Below are 12175 nucleotides of genomic sequence, written 5' to 3'. Positions count from 1 at the left end.
TTGGCATCTTTCTTTGAGAGATTTTCTTGAGACTTCTGCTTTGGCACCATTGATTAAATGGTACCCTGTGATCTTCAGCTATTTTCAGTTTTTCAAATTGAGAGAAAGAAACATGAGTGGGACTTTTTTTTTTCTTAAAATAATAGAAGTGTTTTTTAGGTTAAAATAATTTAGAAATACTTTTTCTAACTTTTAAGAAAAAAATATTATTTTATTTTTTCTTTCCAAATTCAGTAAAAGTGGGGTTTAGAAACCAAAGCCCATTTTCCCAGGTGGGCCTTAGTTTTGATACCTATCAGAAGCTATATTCAATGCACTAATTAAGTCAGTCTTGGTTTTGCTGCAGTGGCAAAATGATATTGGAACACACCTCCTTAACCTCAGTTTTGCTGGAACTGTTATGCTCTGAAGACAAGGCTTGGACTTGCAGTAATTCAGCTCCACTTGGTCCCTCTTGGGACAAGTCCGTTCTCAGAGCTCTTCTTCCCTTGCTGGGCTCTAGGGAGGCACAATCATCTATACCTTCTGTTCACTGGGATGGTGTAGCTGGGAGTGAATATTGGTTATTATTTGAGCTGCTCCCTGGATTGGATTGCAAGTTTTATTCGCACCTTTTTAAAAATAGTTTTCTGGAATCATGTGACTTAGATATTCTGCTTCTAATGATAGATTTCGTGTCTTCAAAAGTCTCCAGAGTGGTTACAATGAAACTTGCAAAAATTTAAAGTTTTGCAGCAGAATCTTTAGGAATACAGAGTTTTAATGTTTAATTGTGTGACACAAATGCAGTTTTAAAAGTAAGCCATATTTATCTCGCCATATGCTGTGTGATGCCTTCGGTCTCCTTCAGCTAGTTACTAACTGCCTATAAAAGACCATGATGCAAGACGTTTATGCCTGGTGTCATCTGTATCTGATTTGGTTTTCATTTCATTTTAAAATGCCACCTGAATCTTCTTAATTCCCCTTCATTAAAATGTGTCTAGTTAAAATGCAGGGCAGGAACAGTCTTTATTGTTGATTGTTGATTGGGGTCTTATTCACTCACTGTTCATTTCAAGGAATAAGTTACCAACAGATTAGGTCAAATAAAAAGATACTCCACCTAAGTGACATAAAAAATAGCAAAGCAATGAGTTTGATTAATACTCACTAAGGCAGAGTCCGATCAAACACCAGGAAAGAGATGGCAGGGACAGTTCTATATAGCATACAAATGAACTAGGCGTGAAGTAGTGTTCCCTTCTTTAGAAGTACATCTCTTCCAAAAAAACTTCCCTGATCCCTTACTTCCACCTTTTGATTTTACCCTTAGGTTGAAAATAATTTCTCCTACAAATATCCAGAGCCCAAAACATAATAGTTATGATGACAGTGTGCTTACTATGCACAGATTATCTTATTGAATAAAAATTTTAAATTTTATTATTTTTTTAATTGCTGTGAGTCTCAGACCGCATGTCTGGCATATAGATAACACAATAAATGACTGTAGAAAAAAAGAAATAATAGTGAATGACATAGAACGTTAAAATACCTTCATTCCATGCAAGAGAATGTGTTGGTCACTCAGTCGTGTCCAGCTCTTTGGAACCCTATGGACTGTAGCCCATCAGGCTCCTCTGTGCATGGAATACTTCAGGCAGGACTATTGGAGTGGGTTGCCGTTTCCTTTTCCAGTTGATCTTCCTGACCCAGGGATCAAACCCATGTCTCCTGCCTCTCTTGCATTGCAGTGGATTCTTTATCATCTGAGCCACCAGGGAAATCCATGAGGCCGTGAGGCCTTATTGTTTCCAGTTTAATCTGATTTTTGTTTCAGAGAGACACCTTGGTATTCCACTTTTATTTCTCCCCACATTTTGTCCTCTTCCACAATATCCTGGAATTATCTCTTTTCAGTTCCTGTATCTCGTTCCTAAAATGTATAAAGCTTCGAGGCTAAATGGTGACTTCTGCAGAGATGAACACAATCCCTATTTCTCTATTCCAGTTGGAATGACCAAACGCAGGAATGTAACTGACCAGAATCTGAGCAGTGCTGTCTCTACAACATAACAGTTTGCTTATCTCAAGTGTATCCTCATTATGCTACCAGCATGAGCAGAAGACCTAGGTCTAGAGGAGCCAGAGTTGGAGGACAGAAACTTTTAACTTCGGAACACAGGAGCATTATCTAATTGAAGTTCCAGCAGAGATTCCAAGCACAGGGGAGAGGCAGGGAGCAAACCTTCCAAGGAAGAAGAAAATTCAAGAATAATTTTGGTGTTAGATTTGTGTTAGATTTATAGTATTGCTAAGTACTGATGTTGTCAGGAAAATATTTTCTAGGTTATGCTTCTGAGGCAATACAATGAGGAAGAAATATCCCAAAGCTATAAAAGGGCTCAGAGTGATATGGTCTCTGACATCATCAATAATAGAAGGGTTACACAGGGTAGATTTAGAAGGATGATCATTTGCAGCAGGAAAGGAAGCTCCCTTTAATTTCAAAGTAAAAGTAATGAGGTCAATATAATGGATTGTATTGTGTCTAGTTTCATATCAGTTAACGTGTCTTATTCTCAAGAATACACCCAAAAAGTATAAAATTCAGCATTGCAAAATGCACAGTTTATATAGCCTGGAAGAAATGGAAATTAATAACCAACCGTAACATAAAAATCATACAATTTAGAAATTTGTAAAGAACAGCATATGATTCTGATTTTGCTGACAACCAAAAGGCTTTGGGGGTGCCCATGACGAGGCTGCTGGTGTTCGTGGTTTTGGATCTATTTACTGTCACTCAGGTAGGGGAAGGAGCCAAGCTTTTGGCCTCTAAATCACTGCTGAACACCGATGTGCCATGGAGGGGTGAGACCTGACCTTACAGTACGATGTTTACAATGTTGGCTCAAGTGCTGTATGTATTAGATGTGGAATTATCTGATGACTTTTTCCCTCTAGAAGATTTCTTTGACATTGTCTCTGGGATGCTCAGTGTCAAATGGGATCAGACTGTACTTGCTAGCAGCGTCTCCCTCATGGTGGTCCTGCACCCTCTCAAAGCTGGTTATTTCCCTTCACCTCAGCAACTATTACTTACTTGGCTCAGGAGGATGGGTCTGTTGTGATGGGCTTTACCAGTGCAACTGGACAGGAAAGATCCCTGGCTCAGTGGGAGTTTGATAGGGGATTCTCCCTCCATTTCCTGAACTGGATGACCTTTGGGGTCCTGACTCTCCCTCCCATTGGCATACCGCTGCAGTTGTGGAACTCCAGCAAGAGGAAATATGACACCCCTGAAGTCAAGAAAAAGTGAATGGGGTCTTCCACAGCCCTTCCTTCCCAAGATGTCCAGGTGTTTTCCAGACTCCAAAGGGTATCTCAAATGCAATCTCTTCTCCCTTAGCCCTTGGCTATGTTCTCCTGGATCTTGCCCTGCTCTCAATCAAAGCTTGGGACCAGGCTTGGGAGGCTATGAAAGCCTCTTTGGTTCCACCTGAAGCTATACAAAGGGGATTGCCTATGGCAACAGCCTGAGCCTAGGGGCCCTGTGGTGATCCCCCCACCTCCCCCGGCAAGGTGCCATAGGGCATGTTGCTAGTGATGTGAACTCTCTCAGGGGTCCAGGATGGGGCACCTCTGAGACTGCCTGACACCACACCCATTCCCCACCATCCCCTACCAAAAGAAGGTAGAAGATAAGGTGAAAGCTGTGGACTCTTGGAGGCTACCCAGTCTCTGTGGTGGCTTAGGGAAGCTCTTGCCAAAAGGGATTTTTTAAATAAGAAAAAACACAACATATAATATTTTAATTAAGTGCTTGGTCAAAGGATAAATCAGATAAGAATATATTAAAAAGAAACTACAAAATACAAAAATATGAACCATGTGCATAAAAATGCATGTATTCTCACCAAACACACAAATCACATCCTTAGAAATTTTACTGGTAAGCAAAAGAAATTAAAATATATTAAGCCTTCAGTGTAAATAGTTGGTAGAAGAATAAGAGAACATGAGGAAACAGATCAGAGACATCAGTAAATATATAGAGAAAATTAAGGAATTTTTAAACAGAAATGATAAAAATTAGATAGAAATATCTATACCTACTTAAGAAGACAGATAAGAACACAGCTAATTGTGAACTAGCTTTGTCAAGAAAAAAGAAGGAAAAAACCTACACAATTATATGAACGTCTAACAATGTTTATGAAAGATAAAAAGATAATTCTGTAAATTTATGTTAATAAAAAGAAATGAGTTATTTTATAGAAAAGTAGCACTTTAGGATAAATAATAGCCATAACTCAAAAAGAACTTGGGGAGCAATTTAGACTAATAACTACAGAGTCTCTCTCTTACCAATTTAACTGCCCACTTAGTGTCTCAAAGACATCTCAAATCAGACTTGACCAAACTGAGTGGCTGAGTTTCTTTCCCAGCCCATTTGGTCCACCCACAGGTTTCTCCTACTCAGGAAATGACACATCTCCCATTTTCTCATACTAAAAAACTTGAACTCATCATTACCGACTTTCCCCTTCATATTCAGCAAATCTTGTTGTCATTGCCTTTGATTAAATCCAGAATCCCAAGTCTATCCACCATCTCCATCTTGCAGCCCTGGCCTTCTCTCATTGGAATTACTATAATGCTTTCTTTCATGGTCTTCAAACTTTGGTTCTTGATTTATTAAAGACTTAGATTACTCCTTACAAGCCTTCTATGCTGCCCATTTTGCTCATGGTGAAAGTCAAAGCCATTGCCATTCTTTACAGACCTCCCTCTCTCAAACCCCTCTTCTCCTATTCACCCCATCACCCCAAACCCATGCTTCCCCCTTGCTGCCCTATTGCCTGTGGGAGTTGACATGGGTAAATTATTTTGCAGGCTAGTTTGAAAATAGATATCAAAACCTTTAATAATGCACATACCCTTTAGTTCAGCAATATTTTCTTCTGAATTCATGATATAACCAAAGTGTGCACAAATAATGTTTACAAGAGCAGTCATTATAATGTAATTTTAATATTGAAATTAGAAAACATCTTAAACATCTGGTAAAAGTAATAACTGAGTACTTTAATAAATTATCGTATTGCACTGAAAGGAACATTTAAAGTTGATTATAAAAATTCATATTTTGTAATATAGGAAATTTTTACTATATATTTTGTGATTATGTTAAGATACAAAATATACACTATAGCTTTAAATTTAAAACCACAAATTTATACTATATTATGTTTATAATATCATCTGACATGAATACGGCATGGATTTTCACAAATGGGAGTATTAAAAATATACATCTCTTAACAATTTGATTAAGCATGAATTCAAACATTTTATATCTTTTTCTATATTTCCCCCAAAATTAAAAGAAAATTATTGACTTTTAATCAGAAAGCTAGTAGCTCAGACAGTAAAGCATCTGCCTACAATGAGGTAGACCCAGGTTCAATACCTGGGTCGAGAAGATCCCCTGGAGAAGGAAATGGCAACCCACTCCAGTATTCATGCCTGGAAAATCCCATGGACCGAGGAGCCTGGTGGGCTACAGTCCATGGGGTCGCAGAGAGTCGGACACGACTGAGTGACTTCACTTTCACTTTCATAATAAGATTAAAAATATTGAGGAGAATTGAGAAACTCCGTCTACTGATACGTTACTACCATTATTGACAATGGTAACCATTTATTGAGGGCTATTGTTTGTGACAGCCATTCACATAGAAGCTTCAGAGTTGTCATAAAGTGAATAATTCTATTGTTTCTTTAGCAGATAAGAATTCTGAGGGAAAAGTTAGCTCAGTGCATTATACTGATTTTCACCCTGGGTACACAGGGTTCTGACTTCATATGCTTATGTGTCTATGTGTGTGTGTATGTATTTTGACTTCACAAATGAATTGTGAACACTTTCAAAGGAGAGTAAGTATCATAAGAGAACATCAAACATCAAGCGTTTTTCAAGTATGTTTTGATATCAGTGACTCATTTTATAAGATGGTATCTTCTTTCCCTTCCTATCAGTTTTCTCTCATCTGTATGTAGAAGTCATAAGAGCTACTTTAAAATCCTCAATCTTGATTGTCTAGTACCTTCCTACTACCAGCCTCACCTGGGAGCTTGTTGAAATGCAGCATCTCCCCCATCCACACCTCCCAGACCTGTGGAATCTGAATCTACCTGTGGATAAGGTCCCAAAGTAGTCTGGAGGCACACTCAAGTTTGAGATGCTCTGGACTAAAAACTTTCTTAAAACATCAAATGAAGGAAAAACCTTTCCTTTTCTGTTTTTTTTTTTTTTCCCCCCTCTGTAAACTGATTCTGACTCATTGTCCTTGGGAGCACCAGAATTATTTTATTTTGTGATGCAGACTGTCACATTTAGACTCTTCTTTGCAGTTTTGCTCTATGGCATTTCCTACAGAGCATCTGGTTTAAAGTAATCTGAGGTGTAACAAATGAACTGTGCTTCTCATAGTGCTAGGGAAACATGATTGATATTTCAGTTTGCTGCTTCTCACATCTGTGAGTTCACCTTGATTTGTCTCCTTTTTCAGCTCCCACCACTTGTGTGGGCCTTGGTAGCTGGCAGATACACAGGGAGAGGGTCTCTGCTCCTTGTGCTTGGAGATGGTGTGATGACATGAGTGCCTACACGACAGTGGTTGGTGGAGAAGTGAGGGATGCCTTAGAGGCTGCCAGATCATCCTCCCTCTTATGTGACACCTGCCAGACTTGGAACAATTGCTCATCTGAGGAACGGACTGGGTACTCACAATGGAGGCATTCCCAATGTCACCTTCCTGTATTTTATCTGGACCTGGGGCTCTAAGTGTCCAACCGCTCAGAAAAATTACCTTCTACAAAACAACTCACATAGTAACATTACATAGTGACTTAACATTTACCATGTGGTTCAGAGATGCTGATCTCATTTACACAATCATGTGAGGTAGGTAGAACTGTTTTGTTTGTTAGATGGACCGATTATGCCTCAGACAGTTTAGTTACTGCTCTGGGTGTCACTTTAGTGAAGGACGGAATCTCATGACCCATGTCTAGGTCGCTGTCTGATGCTCTGGCCTTGGGACTGGGAAGTTAAAGATAGTAAAAGTTGGTTAGGCACATAAGGAATAACAACAGGCTTTGCTGCTTTTTGATCATATCAGACCCCTCTCCATATCTATGCCCTCCTTTCTCCTTTGCCTAAAACTGCACTGTCCTTAGGAACTGTCTTAGCATCAAGCAGCTCATCTCCAGTCACATATGGTTCCTTTAATCAGCTGTCCTCCCTTATTAGGCTGGAGTTTCACTTCCCTATGAAAGACATATCCCTCTAAGAATGAAAGCATCTCTTCTGTCCTGCTCTTCAACTTCACTGTGCTGCCCTTTTACTGACTTAGTGATTGCAAAAGTCACCCATTCTATCCTTCAGTCCTTGTCTTTTCCTTCAGATTTGCTATATTTGATTGTGATTTCATATACTCAATTCAGCAGTTCTTTCCTGGGTTTCCTAATATGCTAGACCATACGACATGGTCTGATACCTTATATTTGTCCAGAGGTCACCCCTCCCGCCCCAGGACAGTAGGTGCTACCAACTTGCTCCCTCATATCTTACAGAAAGCAATCAGATGGTTCCACCTCATGCATCTGCAGCTCAATCAAGATCACATTTGTGCATCTGTTTTCAAGTACTGGGCTTTGACTTTCTCTCTGTCTAATCTCTTGGCTTGGTAGTCTGTTTATTACCAAGGGGAGAATCTGGACCTCTGATTTGCCTAGTGCTTCATCTTCTGTCTGCTCAGAGCTTGAAACCAGGTTTGTGTCTTGGATTCCAATACCAGCTAACAGTGATGGCTGCCAATTGGTCACTTTGTCTGGGCCCCTGATACCAAGGGCTTACCTGTATTATGATTTATGGATGATGACCATTTTGGATATTGTGTTCACACTGAAGGTACCCACCCTTCTGTTTTCTCTACCCACTCCATGTTCTCTCTTCAACAAGAGAGTCTAATTCTAGTTCTTACTCTCTCATTCCTTGTAGTTATCCATGCCCTGACTGACTAGCCTACTTCATAGGAGAGAAGATTAAGGAAAGAGAAATGAATGAAGATTTGGCATCTAGATCAAGAATGACATGTTATGTACTGATTTTTAAGTATAGTAACAGTATTTATTGAGCAACTACTATTTTGAATGTTGAGCAAGATATTTTGTATTTTTTATTATTCCTGCTAACAAAAACCATACAAGGTAAGAATTACACCCCCCATTTGTTAATAGTGGAATCTGAGCCTAAGTTTGAAAACTTATATATAGTCAGCAAATGTCAAAACCAGAATTTAATTTTGAGGACTAGCTCAACACTACCCCAGCTCCTGTTTTCCCACTGCTCTATTCTAGTTAGAGAGGTACTATTGTAAAGTAAAAGTATTATGACCACTTGGAGAGTGTTTTCAGAATCTTTTTTAATCATCTGATTAATTTTGATAGTAAACTTATCTCAGTGCATCTGGGATTAAAATTACTTTGATCAACCGAAATCCAATCCTTGATCTTATTTTCACTGCTTTAGATGTATGCTACTTAAAAAGATTACATAAGATCTTCTCAATGACATTTTAGTCCTAATTTCTAAAGCTCATAATCAGTTTGAAAAGGTGGTATTTTATATTGAAATCTGCCCTTGAGTGTGGTCAGATGATTCATTCACCAGCTTCACTGCCTTTTCCTGAGTAATTAGGGTCTTGTTTGAAGTTAAGCTGTTCACTGCTGGATGTCATAACTCTTCTGCCTGGTGACATATGTCAGATATGTCCACCATAGCTGGTCAAAGTCACATTCCTCATCCAAGGCGAATCCCAGGACATAATCTCATATGAAGCTCTGGTTTGCACATGAGGGGATGGGTAGAACTTGCTATCTCCTACTTGGAGTTGTCTTCAGGCAGGTCCCTGTTGGACCCACTGTAGATCACTGTGAAGGAAGGTAGACTGAATATTAGATGAAGAGAGCTGTTTCACTAAAAACAACAACAAAAACTCCTGGGATACAGAGACCAAAGACATCCACAGAAAAGTGCATGTCTTAAAGGGTGAAAGGTATTCCCCATTTCTCATCAGTACACGTCTACAATCACACCTGTATCTCTGGGACACCAGAGTACTGGACCCTGTTGTACTCTTAGGCCCTATGTGATATGGCAGCTGAGTCCAGTTAATAGCCCACAGGTGATATGGCATCTTCAGAAGTTCTCAAAGTGGTAATGTCTGATAAAAGCAGCAATAATCCCAGGCTAGGAGATGGAGTGTCTAGGAGCGGAGATGCCACAGAGGAAATTTTAAGAAACCACAGACCTCCAGGGCAACTGATCTGGTCACAGTTATGTGAGATCACTGGGGTGATGCCCTGTCAGTATCCCCTTAAGTCTCAGTGAACACCTTAGGGCTTTCTCCTGCTCTTTTGACCTCCATTAGCCTATAATGTTACATGGAATTTTAGGGTGCATTAAATAGCTTTATTTTTTTTATTTTCCTTCAAAAGTTAATAATATTGTGGCTTTGGGATTTAGGAGCCATCTTTTTCTTTTGCTTTAGTTTTTAAATGCAGTCAATATTTCCAAACATGCCCCAGAGCACTGAATGCATTTGCAGTGTGTGTGTATGTTGTAGCCCAAGCCTCATATCCAGGGTAGAATTTATGATGTTATTTCATCAGAAATACAATTTTAGAAAATATAAACTTTTGGAAGCTAAAAATGAGCTGAAGACCAGCAATTGGTTTTATATCACAGGGTACTATGTCACAGTTTGCTCTCCTGTTCTGTTTGGGAGCCAGTAGACTTTGTAAGCACAGTCCTGGGACTAGGACTGGATGTATTTGATGCCCATGAATAAGCATTCACTGTATGCTTATCAGGCTATACATCAATGCAAAGAAGAATAATCAATAACTAGTTATGAAATTCAAATGGGACAAAGGAGCCATGGGGAGTCATGACATGTGAGCTATGTATGTTGGCAGAGGAAAAGAAACCTGGCAGAATTCTCTGGAGATCAGTTATCGATTGTGAAATATTGGTCATTTCTAAATTCAGTTGAGTGAAGTAAGCCAGATGGAAACTGGTAGATATGTGTTTAGGTAAAGGAAAAGTTAGAGCTACTCAAAGCGTCTGATTCCAGCTCAATATGCATTTGCCTCTTTCTTTCTCTGTGAGAAATTCCATCCTTAGTGCATTTTCCATTTCTAAAAAACTCATGGGCTAGTAACTGATTTACACATACTTTCCTGGAGCAAAGTGACTTGGAAAGAAAACCGTTAAGCCAGACTTCTCTGTCAGATATGCTAAAGTATTTTCCACACAAATAAACTACTCTGTGTCCAGATAATTTCCTCCATGCAGCTTGAAGGTGCTTGAAGATAGGAAAGATAGTGATTTCCAGTCAGATGGATGTATAGTAATAGTAGTCATCTCACAAAGATTAAACTCACTAGGGCAGCAGGGTGTTGGTAAGAGGGTGAGTAATCCTTACTGTCACTTATTGAAAAGATAAATAGTGACTGGAAGCAGGAATGGCTCTGAATCCATTACCACCCTCCAAAATCTCAACTATTCCTACATCTCCCCCCATTTCATTAGTAGTATCAGCTTCTACTGTCTCCAGCCACAAACGCAGCAGTCACCCCTATTTTCTCTGTATCCCTTACCTGCTCATCTATTGGGTCTCAGGTTGATCTCTTGCTTGTAGAGGGTTGTGGAGTTTTAAATTATTTGAAGAGAAGAGTGTTAAGGAATTGATGAGCCAGAAAAACAAAACATATCATATTAAAAGAAGACGACATGATTTTTAAGACTGGAAGCCCTTAGTGACCTTAGTTATGGACCTCCACATTAAAATTTTAAAATACCTCAAAAAATCTGTCCAATCATATTCAGGTTTATGCAGCCTATTTTAATCTTCATCACTTATTAATTCCCCATGCTACCAGATCCTTAAAAATCTAAATCTAAGTTATCTCATTCAAAAGAAAAATCATTCAATGTCTGTCACTTTCACACACTGTGTCGCTTCTTAGCTTCAGCCTTATTCATCATCCTGTTTTCCAGGCATAAATGTTTATATATAGTTTTTAAGACAAGTAATTGGTATTCATACTTAAATCATGCTGTTTCAACTCTATGCAGTTTTTCCAATCACCCCTACTCACCTACCACCTTCATATCCTCTCTTTCCCCACCCGGTAGTTCACCTTGAAATTCTCATTTCAATATCAGAGTCAACTCCTGACTTAATTTTACCCCTAATTCTTCATGCAGAATTAAGCACTTCCATGTTTCTGGTGTGGTGATCATTTTATTGAATTTCCATCACCATATGTCATTCACTGTATTATGATTAGCTCTGTGTATAATCCACCCACTCTGCTGGATTGTGAATTTCTAGGAATTCAGACTTACTCACAACTTTATCCCCAGCATCTAGCATACTGTTTGACAAATAGTACTCAGCAAATATTCAAATGAATTAAAAATACATGTTAAATTAATTGATCAGTTTAATTTTCAAGGATTTAACCTGCCAGTGCTAAATATTAAATATATTAAATTATATTTTTCATTAAGTATATATTTGGACTGAATATCAAACCCCAGGTCATGATATTCAGATACTTGTTATCAACCCTTCTAGTTCTGAGAGTTCTGAGAACAGGTTTCAGTATGGAGGATTTTTCAGAGAAGAAAGAGAATGGTAAAATGGGGTGCAATTATTTGACAAATCATTTCTCCTTTTAAGTTCTTATATTTAGAGAAAATAAAAGTGAGCATAAAGAAACCTAAATTTCTGCAACTGCTTTCTTTTGATAACCTCGGATAAAGTCAGTCCAGCCTCTAAAGTTGCACTGCCCCATGTGGTTTTTCCAGCCCCATGTGGCTATTCAAAGTTCAATTTAGATTAATTAAAATTACATAAACTGAAAAATTCAGTTTCTTGGTAGCATTAGCCACATTTCAAATGCTCAATACATGTATGGTTAGTGGTTACCATATTAAACAGTGCAGACATAGAACATTTCTGTATTTCATCACAAATAGTTCTACCAGACAGCAATAATCTATAAGATTTCTCAAACTACTGAAAGAACCATCTTTATAAATGCAGCATGT

At 38.6% G+C, this 12175-nt stretch overlaps 1 pseudogene; it reads left to right on the top strand.

Annotated features, from left to right (window-relative positions):
- The first annotated feature begins 2741 nt into the window (after positions 1-2741).
- LOC110146622 (translocon-associated protein subunit beta pseudogene) lies at positions 2742-3304 on the top strand (annotated as a pseudogene).
- Positions 3305-12175: the final 8871 nt, after the last annotated feature.

The sequence above is a fragment of the Odocoileus virginianus genome, chromosome 7 (genome assembly GCF_023699985.2).
Source record: "Odocoileus virginianus isolate 20LAN1187 ecotype Illinois chromosome 7, Ovbor_1.2, whole genome shotgun sequence".
Lineage (NCBI taxonomy): Eukaryota > Metazoa > Chordata > Mammalia > Artiodactyla > Cervidae > Odocoileus > Odocoileus virginianus.
The sequence above is the reverse complement of the archived record's forward strand: the minus strand, read 5'-3'. Positions and strand labels throughout refer to the sequence as shown.